Raw genomic sequence first — 12,797 nt, forward strand, 5'->3', positions numbered from 1 at the left:
GAAGATCACAACAACAACTAGAGACACCGCCCAACACTTCTGTGCAAAGCTGCTTCGTATTTTCACTGTGGTCTCCATTTCGCGACCAATCAGACCTTACCTTCCGAATAGACCTCGTACATCCATAAACCACAAACGACCTTACGGTATCTGGTGCAGGGTATTTCAGGTTCAACTGTCACTGCACTCCTTTCCTGTTGCAGTCGTAAATAGTGCGCGGATTATCTGTTGTTTGTGAACTGATGTGTGAGCTCTAATGTTGCTAATCTTACCTTCATAGTCTGTTAGAGAGATATGCCTAGGAGAAGGCGGTATATCCACTGACACTTCTAGGAGCGTACACTGTCGGAACTTAACTTTAACTACACCGTGAGACACAACGCCTCTCTTGTACCGCCTGCAACTAGAATTAAGGAGCACCTCCATGACACTTTTGCGCATACCAAACGAACCTGTGATGAATCACGCTACTCTTGTTTGTGCGAGGGGCGTTTGAAAAGTCCGTGCAAAGTCCGAGAGATGGCACCACCGGTGCGTATCGAGGTCAAGTTTAGTTAGTAGCATCTTGAACTCACACCAAGTTTCAGCTGTATTGGTCTATTTCTTTGTGTTTGGCATTCGTGTGAATCAAGGAAGTCGAGTGATTGTCAAAAAATGGACGAAAAAGAATTTCGTGTGGTGATTAAACCTTACTTTATGAAGGGCAAAACGCCTCAGGAGACTAAAGGGAAGCTTGCTAAACATTACAGTGACTCTGCACCTTCGATTAGAACAGTTTAGAAGTGGTTTCAAAATTTTCGTAGTGGCCATATGGTCACAAGTGATGCTGAACGTTCTGTACGCCCTGTGGAGGTCACGACTCCAGAAATCATTGATAAAATCCATGATATGGTGATGGATGACAGAAGAGTTAAGGTGCGTGAGATTGCTAGTACTGTGGGCATCTCAAATGAACAGGTATATAATATTTTGTATAAACATTTGAACTTGAGAAAGCTATCCGCAAGATGGGTTCCGCGATTGCTCACACTTGACCAAAAACGGAATCGTGTGAAGCGTTGCAAGGATGGTTTGCAGCTGTTCAGGAAGAATGCGCAGGACTTTAAGCGTCGTTTTGTCACTGTGGATGAAACATGAATACATTACTATCCTCCTGAGACCAAACAACAATCTAAACAATGGGTTACCAAGGGAGAATCTGCACCCAAAAAGGTGAAGACCATTCCTTCGGCCGGAAAGGTTATGGCGACTGTCTTTTGGGATTCGCAAGGGATAGTCCCCAACTACTGTCTGGAAAAGGGTAAAACTATTACAGATGAATATTATTCATCGTTATTGGACCGTTTGAAAACCGAGCTGCAAGTTTTTACGCAGGCGATTGGACCGCAAAAAAGTCCTTTTCCATCACGACAATGCACCAGCACATACCTCAGCAGTTGTGTTCGCAAATTTAATGGAAACAGTATTCCAGCTCGTTTCACATCCCCCCTATTCTCCAGACTTGGCTCCCTTGGACTTCTATTTGTTCCTCAATTTGAAGAAATGGCTGGTGGGACAAAGATTTTATTCAAACGAGGAAGTGGTTGCAGCAGCTAATAGCTATTTTGCAGACTTGGACAATTCCTATTATTCGGAAGGGATCAACAAATTAGAACAGCGTTGGACGAAGTGCATAAGTGTAAAAGGAGATTATGTCGAAAAATAAAAAAGGTTTACCCCAAACACGTAAGTAGTTTCTATTTTTGCATGGACTTTTCAAACGCCACTCCTAGATTCTCTGTTTTATCTACCTCTCCTATCTGGTAAGGATTCCAGTGCGACGAGAAATATTCGAATATCCGTCAAAGGAGGTCTGTGTAAGCTACCTTCTTCATGACTGACTAAGCTTCCTGAGTATTCTTCAGACGAATCTGTCTGGCATCTGCCTATCCTACAATTAGTTGTATGTGGTCGTCCCGTTTTAAAACATTACTACGCGTATTCACACATACACTCAGGTGACAAAAGTCATAGGATGACTCCTAATATAGTGTCAGAGCTCCTTTTGCCTGGCGTAGTGCCCGCTGTAGTATAGAAACTCGACGTGCCATAGGCTCAACAAGTTGTTGGAAGTCCCCTGCAGAAATATTGAGCCAAGCTGCCTCTATAGTCGTCAATAATTGAGAAAGTGTAGCCAGCGCAGGATGATGTGCACGAACTGAACTTTCAGTTATGTCCCATAAATGTTCGATGGGATTTATGTCCGGCTATCTGGGTGGCAAAATCATTCACTCGAATTATCTAGAATGTTCTTCAAACCAATCGATAAAAATTTCGGTCCGGTGACAGGGCGCATTGTCATGCATAAATATTCCATCTCCGTTTGAGAACATGAAATCAATGAATGGTTGGAAATGTTCTCTAAGTAGCCAAACAAAATCATTTGTAGCCAGTGATAGGTTGGTTACGACCAGAAGATCCAGTCCATTCCATGTAAACACAGCCAACACTATTATGGAGTCACCACCAGCTTGAACAATGCCTTGTTAACAACTTGGCTCCATGGCTTCGTGGGATCTGCGCCATACTCGAACCCTACCATCAGCTCTTAGCCCACCAACTGAAATCAGGGCTCCTCTGACCAGTCCACAGTCTTCCAGTCTCCTGGTGTCCAACCGAAAAGACAATGAGGCGAGGAGAGACGCTGCAGACGATGTCGTGCTGTTAGCAAAGGCATTCGCATTGGTAGTCTAATAGACAGATATAGATAATCAGCGATCACAGGCCCTGCAGACCACGCTCTGCTTCCACAAACTGCATCCATCCCTTCCTGTTTTGGGCCCGGTTCCTCCAGGTGTCTTCAGTTCCCAGGGCTGCTAGGTCCTTCACCAGGTCGTCCATCCAGCGATGCCTTGGTCGTCCAATGGGGCGTTTGGTGTTTGATTTCCCCGCTAGTGGCATCTTCGCCCGTCTTCCATCTGGCATACGGGCTACATTGCCCACCCATTGCATTCTTTTGCTCTTTATCTTCTGTAGAATAGTTGGTTGTCGCACCAGAAGGTAGATTTCCTCGTTTTTCCTCCTCCTCCATTTTCCGTTATCTAAAACTGGTCCCCATATCTTCCTCATTACTGTTCCTTCAAATAATAATAGTTTTTCCCTTTCTTGCTTAGTGATGCTCCATGTTTCTGAACCGTACATTACTCCTGGACATATCACTGTGTTGTAGATTTTCATCTTAGTGTTCACTGAGATCGATTTAGAGCCGAGCGTCTCTGAGGGAATGCATGCATTTCATTCCCACTGCTATTCTTTGCCTTATGTCCATTTTTATGTTGTTGTCCGTGGTAAACCAAGATCCCAAGTATTTGAACTGGTGTACTCTCTTGAACCTCTTGCCTTCTATCTCAAGAAATTCTTCTTGCTCTTGTCTTCTTCCAAATTGCATGAACTCTGTTTTGTCTCGACTCACTTCGAGCCCTACCTTCTGTGCATAATTGTCCATTTTCTGGTACATTTCTTTCAACTCGTGCTTTGATTCACTTAGTAGTACTATATCATCTGCATATGCGAGACAGTTGAAGTTACCGTCCATCTCTACTCCAGCCCACTGCTGTTGCCTACACTCATTACTTTCTCTAAGATGCCATAGCCCATTAATGCTGTGTACGCAAACGCCGCTGCTGTCGATCGTTAGCCGGCCGGTGTGGCCGTGCGGTTCTAGGCGCTTCAGTCTGTGGCCGCTACGGTCGCAGGTTCGAATCCTGCCTCGGGCATGGATGTGTGTGATGTCCTTAGATTAGTTAGGTTTAATTAGTTCTACATTCTAGGGGACTGATGACCTCAGATGTTGAGTCCCATAGTGCTCAGAGCCATTTTTTTTACGATCGTTAAATGAAGATTGTGGGCCATTTCGTTGTCCGCGTTGAGAGGTAATGCCTTAAATTTGGTATTCTCGCCTCCCTCTTGACACTGTTGATCTCGGGATATTGAATTCGCCAACAATTTCCGAAATAAAATGTCCCATGCATCTTGATCCAACTACAGATCCGCGTTCAAAGTCTCTTAGTTCTCGTCGAGACGCCACAATCTCGTCGGAAAGCGTTTCACATGACTCACCTGAGCATAAATGACAGCTCCTCTAATGCGCTGTTCTTTTACACGTTGTGTGCCTGGTACTGCCGCTATCTGTATATGTACATATCGCCATCCCATGACTTTTATCAGCTCAGTGTATTTAATAGCTGTGAATGCTGGCACTGATTTCTTAAACGAAGTAATTTTCCTGCACAGGTTGATGTCTTGTTTTGAGATAACCACTTTACTTCATTATTTAGCATCTGGCCTGTCATTGGTTATTGTCAAGCTACGTCACAATACAAATAATTATACTTACAGCATGTTATATTCCACACATCATTGTGAGGCCTCTCTAGTAAGTCTTCTGCACAACAAATTGGACGCCATCACAGGTTGCTTTGTCACTCTCACCCTCTACGCCACACCGCTATTTGGGATATGGTTCAAATGGCTCTGAGCACTATGGGACTTAACTGCTGGGGTCATCAGTCCTCTAGAACTTAGAACTACTTAAACCTAACTAACCTAAGGACATCACACACATCCATGCCAGAGGCAGGATTCGAACCTGCGACTGTAGCGGTCACGCGGTTCCAGACTGTAGCACCTAGAACCGCACGGCCACTCCGGCCGGCTGGGATATGAAATACCGTGAGCTTAATAGTGTTGTGCCGCACCATGGTAACGGCCAAGGGAGCGAAATGGTTTGAAAAGAACAGGCAACAAAGCAAAATGAGTGCCATTAAGTAATTTACTGCGATTTTGAATCCATGCGTAAAAACGTCTTCCAATAATTGTTCAGTAATCGTATAATCAATCATACAATATATAAACGGTATACATTGTAGTTGTTCAAGTTGAGGGTCAGTTCCCAATCCCTCCCTGCACCAAGCGTCGATGCGCTGCTGATCTTCCTGCATTTCACTGTAATTTTCTAGCTGAGCGATTTATTCAACAACATCATCCGCCATCACCTTCATGGAGTTTTGATCGTTATACACTGCTGTGAACAGTAATGATCCTGTAACACTCCCTTGGAGTACACACTAAGATACTGTTTTGTCTAAAGTTTTTTCTCTGTTACTTGCTGATTATACGCGGTAGAGTAATGGAACGGCTCTTATATGACTGATAAAATTGCTTTCCCAACACTGGAATTGTAGAAGTGAATGAGAAGTGAAAGGAACTCTCGAACAGTGGGTGTCGATATCTTGCATAATTCTTAATAAAGTCGGTCTATCGGGAGACTTCCACGTCACTAGCGGGTCACTGCATCTTTGTACTGCAATGCAGAAACACGCTGTACTGCTGGAATTAACAAATAATTACGCTTAAAAACACACCGTTTTCTTATCTGAACTGAGTGAGGTTATTACTGACAAAGGAATGGCCTAACAATATGCCCCAAAGGTACATATTTACCATGCACACATAAAACCAGGATTTCCACAGAATATCACAATTAAACACTTCACAGACTTTAATAGCACTTCATGTAAATGAAAACGGTGCTGCAGGGATCATGCATATATGGAAAATACTGCATTGGTAACGCAAATTCGTGAAAACGCCATTAACAACATCGATTCAGTCACGTAGCTAGAAAAGTCAGATAAAGGAACAAAATGCTCTCACGAACACATCAATCCATACAATAGCACACACACATAAATTGTACACATAATATTTTTAAATTTTTTATGGTACAGTATCGGATCTGGTACCCCATCTCATTTACTCCCCGTTTGGAACCCACATCTGTCACACAATTAGTTCGCCTGGTGTTCGGCTGTAAAGAACCGCGATTCCATAATGGGCCGGATCTCCAACAGTCCTCTCTACTCCTTGGAGGTCAAGTCACGTCATCCTCACACATAAGCAAAGAATAATATCTTTGACTATGAGTGAAGTACAGTTTACCTCGAAACACAATAATGTTAGCAAGGTCGTACCTTCCAGGGTACAAGAATGGCAGCTGCAACCCCTCCCCCCCCCCCCATTTCCCTCCCCACTCCCCACATAGTTTCAGGAAAGGCAGAAAGTGCAGGAGATATTAGCTAGTAATCAGAGCACTCAGAGCCGTTTGTTGTGAAATCTCCAAACTGTTTCGCCGTTCACCACTGTTCTCCCTGCTAACGAAAATACGATATGGCTCCGAGCTCCAGTAGATTTGTACCTTCAGTTAACAATATTTTTGTTTCACTTACAACCAATGTCAAAAATTGCTGGAGATGTGAATATACGAAGGAATACCATGGACCTGGACATTACCTGCCTGACAGCAAAATATGAACATATCTCACACAAATTATACTCTCCCAGTCACGTATATTGTGGGCAGTATATACCTATTCCAAAGTGATAACCACACCACGTTTGGTGAATAACAAATACATTTTTTCCACAGTACTGAGTTTTATTTTGTGAGAAATTCAGCTCCAGCAAAACTCGTAAAATTTTGAGAGTAAAGAAGTTGTACCAGTACGAGCACAGTTATGGAGATTGTAAGCTTTTTAGCTAATTTTTTGTACTCAGGGAAAATTACATAACCTCTATTTCCATTCGATGTGTCATGTTGCACATGTGTATACTGGATATCATTCAAATAGTCTTCAGTAATCGAGATGTTTGTTACGCCACAGAGGTTCCGAGTACAAGCAATGTGATCTTTGGTTGTCAGTGGTATTGCAATACAAGAGCAGCTAGCGAAAGAGCCGTTGGAAATCCTACTGAGTGGATGGCGATAGCTTGGAGAACACATAGATACAGAGAAAGATGAGTTGTGAATTATGATTCTGAAAAGATTAATTAGGTAAGTGAAGATTTTTTGAGGTAATGTATTGCTACACCGCTTGCTTGCGCTTAATTATGATCTGTGTGAATTACTGAAGGTTTTAGTTTGTGTTAGTTCATTGTCCAGACGAATAAAGTAAGTTTCTTATTCATATGCCTTGCACTCAGAGACTATAGATTTATCACTTCTCCACCAATACAAAAAATTTTTGGCAGAATAAAATTTGTTGTAAAGGATAAGTTTTGCGAAGATGACTGCAATAGCGAGATAATGAGTTTGTTCGCAATATTGGTTTTTAAAGGTCGGTTTTAGTTCAGTCAATTAATAAGTTCAAATTCCAGCATTGTCTACTCACGAAATAACTATATTTTCTGATTGTGTGTGTCGCCACATTGCACGGAGCGGAACACAGTTGCACAAAGTAAAATCAAATCACGAGATGTTCTTAGAATTGTTGCTCGCCCTTCCACTGCACTTGCGCAAGGATTTTTTTCCTCGGTGCTGATGCATATTTTATGTTCATCACTCCGAAGAGTACCAGCTTTCTTGGTACAGGCCACACAACATTTGTTAGGACCAGTTTTACACTACAGTCAAGATTGTTAGATCATGCAGAGTTAGACTAGCTTTTCACAAATGTTATTGGGACAGTTTAGGCAAAGTTCAGTTAACATTGCATTTCACTTGCAGACAATGTTATTTTCACAGTGCAGTATTACATCTGCGTACGCGTTATTCAGTGCTTGCAATTTTGTTCACTCGGATTGAGAACGTAAAGTTGCAGTTGTAGAAACAATTTTGTTCGTTATTCTTTCAAAATTCGATTGGAAATTTTATTAGCTTTCCATTCTGTTAGCTTTGTATGCTGGAATCGCAAGTCACGCATTGCAACGTCACGTATTAGCACTGCTCACTCCTGGCCAATACATAATTTCACAGGATAGCTTATTTATTTTATAGTTTGGGTTTTCTATTACTTTGCGAATTAAAACTACAGTTACACAATTTTATTTTGGCGACTCCTTTATCAGATAGACTTTCTGTAATTACATCACTTGTGCCGTTCAGGACAACAATACAAGTACACAAGCATAAAGAGCAGCAGTTCAGTTTACTCCAGTTCACAGTTCACAAGAATAAACAAGCAGAAAAGTTAGGTCACTGATAAGATTTCCAGGGAATCATTTTAGACTTAGGTCACCCTCCAGCACCTGCCCCCCCCCCCCCCCCCCCGGGCCGCCCGCCCTGTCCACGTAGCTGAGACAACTACATCTCCATGGATACTCTGCAAATCACATTTAAGTGCCTGGCAGAGGGTTCATCGAATCACGTTCACAATTCTCTATTATTCCAATCTCGTATAGAACGCGGAAAGGACGAACAACTATATCTTTCCGTACGAGCTCTGATTTCCGTTATTTTATCGTGGTAATCGTTTCTACCTATGTAGGTCAGTGCCAACAAAATATTTTCGCATTCGGAGGAGAAAATTTCGTGAGAAGATTCCGTCGCAACGAAAAACGCCTTACTTTTAATGATTTCCGCGAACGGCTGTATATGATTGTTAAGTATGGAGCTAAAGCATCAGCATACTCTGAAAGAAACCTGATTTGTATACAGTCTGTACCAGAAGACTTGCTTTCATGAAGTGATTTAACTTGCTTCACTACTCCGAGGATATTTATTTCCCTTCTACTCATGTTGGCAGCTGTTCTCGATTCGAATGCTGGAATATTTACTTCGTCTTCTTTTGTGTAGGCCTTTCGGAAGGCTGTGTATAGTAACTCTGCTATGGCAGCACTGTCTTCGATAGTATCTCCATTGCTATCTCGCAGACAATTGTATATGGTACACTCAAGGTCGTCTTCCTCCTTCCTCCCCCCCCCCCCCCCCCCCCATGCACCAACAAAAATGAAGCTACTCCCACCACTTTCCCTTTTATTACTAGAGTAAATGTGTTGGGTTCGTCATTCGTGTTCTGTGTGCTGTACTAAGAGGAAGGCTCACGGAGAGCCAGAAACAAAGTTATTCCACTTAAGCAACTGTACCGTAATTTAGGAGGTAACACACTAAATACAGACTCTAAGTACAAGTTTTGTAATTACCGCAGTGCAACAAATAAACTATTGCTGGAAGGAAATTCGTCCCCAAATTCTTCAAGGTTGTTTTTCACTGCCTTCTGTGCCCATATCCTTGGTAACTTAGCCTGGAGGAAATACAACCAGCCGTTTCCTTAAAACATGCAATTCGAACTTGCACTTAACACAACCTTTTCCATGACAGATCTAGGACCAGCTGCAGTTCGCACTGTGACTTCAGCTCAGACATGCAATATTTGTCTATGACGTCCAAGAACAGTGGTGCCGTGCTGCAAAGCTGAGGGGCGCAGTCCTTGTACATGAACAACAGAAGTTGCTGCATCACTTTTGGCTCAACGTCTGCAATGATGATGCAAGCACACCATAGTTTCTTATAAACAATGTTATAAGCACTCCACATCCTATCATTATTCACATTTTTGAATGATTTTGCAGCAAATACTCGGGTTTATGGTTCAAATGGTTCAAATGGCTCTGAGCACTATGCGACTTAACCTCTGAGGTCATCAGTCGCCTAGAACTTAGAACTAATTAAACCTAACTAACCTAAGGACATCACACACATCCATGCCGGAGGCGGGATTCGAACCCGCGACCGTAGCGGTCGTTCGGTTCCAGACTGTAGCGCCTAGAACCGCACAGCCACTCCGGCCGGCTCGTGTTTATGTTCTAGATATAAATAATCATGGCATATTCTACAAAATGACAGAAAATGACATTCCATCTACTCCTTTATGCGCGTTGTGTATAACAGGGTGTTATCCTACTCAAAAAAGCTATCCAATATTACCATAATTAACGGCTCAAAATAGCACCTTTAAGTTTCACATCTTAATTAACACATTTAGCAGCGAAACACTGAGCGTATTCTGTAAGCAGACCGCCTCTCGTCGCTACTTACAAATGTGGCAGATCCCTCTACAAGTATCCGCTCTAAATACGAGGCTGAACAACTACCGCAGTGCAACATTTAAACTAATTATATCATTATCCCACATTAGCAAAAAGTATAGTGTGATATTCTAACAAAAAGCTACATCTATACCCCGAGTTTCAAAAATTTCCACAGTGCATTATTTAACAACAAATACGCATTTTCTGAGTGCCAGGTCTACACTATGCCTACATTATCAGTTTGTGACATCATTATAAGAGCGTCCATAGTAGTTTTATAAATAACAAAGAAAAATATAAACGGCCGGCCGGTGTGGCCGAGCGGTTCTAGGCGCTACAGTCTGGAACCGGGTGACCGCTACCGTCGCAGGTTCGAATCCTGCCTCGGGCATGGATGTGTGTGATGTTCTTAGGTTAGTTAGGTTTAAGTAGTTCTAAGTTCTAGGGGACTGATGACCTCAGATGTTAAGTCCCATAGTGTTCAGAGCCATTTAAACCATTTTTTGAAAAATATACACACACACACATTGCTAAATTCGCACTGTAGAAACAGTTACCCTGACCACAGTTATAACAGTGACACTGCTAAGTACCAGTTCTACATGTCCCTACATGTGACATAACTATAAGACAGCCCCTAGTAGACTCGTAGGTAACTATGGAAATATCTGAGTATGTAGACTCACGACACATTGCTAAATGTAGACTGTAAGTAATTACAGCCACCGTTATTAAAAATGACTTCATGTAGGTCACTATATTTGTAGGTCACTACTTCTCACAGTAAACCCCCACCCCTCCCTGTGCCCCATCCGAAAAACACACGTGTAGCTCTTTGTAAATGAGAGATTGTTTTAGGATTTATTGCAGCGTAGAGAATAAGAAAACAAATAAACTTGCACAAAATCGTTTGTTAATTTTGCACACATATTTCCACATAAGCAAGTATTTCTTTAGCTTTGTTTGGTGTAGTTTTAATATCACTCAGTTTAATCTCTAACTTATAGTTTAAATCTGCATCTGAATCATCTGTTTCTTTCTCCAACAGTAATTTGGCAACTCTTTGGTACCTCTTCAACATTTTTGTGGAATTTCCTTATAGATCTCTAAGTTTACAGGTTTTGCAAACGAGTTACCAGTGAATTTTTTCCATCTGTTTTAAACTGTACAAATGGCTGTTTGTTGCTAGATGCACAACAACCTGATCACCTCATTTAGGTACAATGTAACCATTCCTCTTATGGAGACTCACATACGAATGAAGCATTATATACAGATTTATTGTGTGTCGTATAATGTGGTAAACATTCTTTATTCCGACATTTTTGGTCATTCCTTCAACGTACGTTCACTAACTACTATCGTTCCCAGTAAATACTGATATCTTATATTCTCATTTGCATCCATATTTTCCAAACACTGTGTTTCAAGCAATGCGTAAACCTTGCCTGCACATCTCCAATGGCCTTCTCTTTCTCCAGTAGCAGCTTATAATTCTCTTTTGTGGCAATTGTTTTCGACATATACTACAGTTTTCGTTTTTGGTTGAGGTCTCTTCCATTTACAGTTTTCTTTTCTGCACACGTAACACATTAGCTGTACATAATGGAGTAATTTCTTTAGTGAGGATTGGTTTATGTCTGTTCGATACATCGGTTTTTCTCTTAAGACCAGTGGAATAACATTATTCATGGGAATCGTTCACAATTCAGAAACATCTATAAGTGATAATACAGCACAGAAAAGTGTCCTGTATTGAGAAAAATATGTTTCTTCTGCTTATGTCTCATACTTACGTAGTCTTTGTAAGAGTATGTGTTAAGACTCTCCATATTGTTTATAGATAAATAATTAAAATATATGTAGACAGAACATAGTTAATAATCTTTTCTCAGTCTTGATTGTCTGGAAGGTTTACTTGTATACCAGTCAATTTTTGGGTCTCCTTATTGCCCCAGGAGACAAACTGCAGAACAATGTTGAACACATACTATATGTGTTCTGTAATGTATTCATTAGCTGCGACCACATAGAAGGAATTAGGGCAGACTACAGTGGCGCACATTGTAAAAACATTTGTTGGTGTTTAATACACTTACAGAGTCTTGCACGGGATCAAATACATAGTCCATTCTGCAGTTGTTTATTGTAACCTCAGGTCTGGTAAGACAATATCCTTTAGCCAAGGAAGATGTAAAAGTTCACATAGGCGCCCATCAAGGCTCTTCATAGAAATGGTAAGGTGGTTACTCCTGGCTCATGATTTGACATAAATTCGCAATATACCCGTATTCTACAATTGGAGCTTATCCACATTAAACAGTCAATCCCAACGGTCTTATCGTTGTTTACAGTCACATTGCTGTTTCCCCGGCCTAGACTGTGTATGATAGGTTCAGGATAGGATTCGTAAGCGAGTCCATTTCCATTAGTGCCGGGGCAACGTCTGGAGGAGGACTATTCTGCGTTAGGCCTATGGTACTGTTCGGTGTGGATCCACCAGCATTATGCCAGGGATATTGTTTCGATCGGATCCACGAGTCTTATATCCTATATATCGATGGGGTTGGATACAAAGATGTTACATCCATGGAGGCAGACCCACGTGCATTACATTTAGGAAATGTGTCGTTTTATCTGGGATTGTGTCTGAATTTGAACCCACCAACGGTAAGTTCAGGGGGTAGTAGAGTAAGGGGGGCCCCTGCAGGAAACTGACGCATCTACACACAGACATAGTGCTACTGACCTACGAGCTTGTAACTGGATTGCAAGCACAGCCAAATTTTAAAGGATTGATTAGAAGATCATGTCACCAGAAGTGCTACCATCTTGGATCTTTAGAGTATAAACGAAGATCTGATACCCGCAACTGATCAGTCTTCTGTGGTAGTGAAAAGTGTCAACATGACTTCCTATAACGTGCTAAACATCCCTCGGCTATTTGAGAC

This window comes from Schistocerca cancellata, chromosome 1, assembly GCF_023864275.1.
Source record: "Schistocerca cancellata isolate TAMUIC-IGC-003103 chromosome 1, iqSchCanc2.1, whole genome shotgun sequence".
Taxonomy (NCBI): domain Eukaryota; kingdom Metazoa; phylum Arthropoda; class Insecta; order Orthoptera; family Acrididae; genus Schistocerca; species Schistocerca cancellata.